Source organism: Aotus nancymaae, unplaced genomic scaffold, assembly GCF_030222135.1.
Source record: "Aotus nancymaae isolate 86718 unplaced genomic scaffold, 86718_ANA_hifiasm-v0.15.2.pri h1tg000041l, whole genome shotgun sequence".
Taxonomy (NCBI): domain Eukaryota; kingdom Metazoa; phylum Chordata; class Mammalia; order Primates; family Aotidae; genus Aotus; species Aotus nancymaae.
The window spans coordinates 9,831,656-9,832,656 of NW_026988455.1; the positions used below are offsets into that span (position 1 = coordinate 9,831,656).

The following is a 1,001-nucleotide window of genomic DNA, read 5'->3' on the forward strand; positions in this document are numbered from 1 at the left end:
ACTGCATGCATCTGTCAGAATATTTTCTTCTCTTTTGTTTTTTTTTAATTTCTAAGATATTATCAGCTAGTGATACTTTCTTCAAGCTATTAGCAGATTTACCAATACTTCCACTAGTTCCTTTGCTCACCATTGCATTTGGCTCCCACTTTTTCTTCACAGTTCAATTTCTTTCTTTCTGAACATATCCTTTAACAGCTCTTTCAGCAAGAATCTGTAAAAAGCAAATTCGGGCTAACTTTGGCAGCACGTACACTAAAATTAGAGCAATACAAAGATTAGTGTAGTTCCTGTGCAAGGATGACACACAAATTTGTGATGCAAAAAAAATTCCTTTTTAAACAAACAACTACATCAAAAAGTGGGCAAAGATATGAACAGATACTTCTCAAAAGAAGACATTTACATGGCCAACAAACATATGAAAAAAGCTCATCATCACTGGTCATTAGCGAAATGCAAATCAAAACCACAATGAGATACCATCTCATGCCAGTTAGAATGGTGATCATTAAAAAGTCAGGAAACAACAGATGCTGGAAACAATGTAGAGAAATAGGAACACTTTTTTTTTTTTGAGACAGAGTCTCGCTCTGTCACCCAGGCTGGAATGCGGTAGTGTTGTCTTAGCTCACTGCAGCCTCCACCTCCTGGGTTCAAGTGATTCTCCTGTCTCAGCCTCCCAAGTAGCTGGGATTATAGGCACACACCACCATGCCCAGCTAATTTTAGTAGAAATGGGGTTTCACCATGTTGTCCAAGATGATCTTGATCTCCTGACCTCGTGATCTGCCTGCCTTGGCCTCCCGAAGTGCTGGGATTACAGGTGTGAGCCACCACATCTGGCCAGGAATGCTTTTACATTATTGGTGGGAGTGTAAATTCAACCATTGTAGAAGATAGTGTGGCAATTCCTCAAGGAGATCTAGAACCATTTGACCCAGCAAACCCATTACTGGGTATATACCCAAAGGATTATAAATCATTCTACTATAAAGACA

General features: G+C 39.6%; 1 non-coding gene across 1 annotated transcript; it reads left to right on the forward strand.

Moving 5' to 3' along the window:
• The first annotated feature begins 231 nt into the window (after positions 1 to 231).
• On the forward strand, positions 232 to 335 carry LOC135268706 (U6 spliceosomal RNA). Its single transcript, XR_010337073.1, has one exon. It is a non-coding gene; the product is annotated as a U6 spliceosomal RNA (small nuclear RNA).
• The last annotated feature ends 666 nt before the right edge of the window (positions 336 to 1,001 follow it).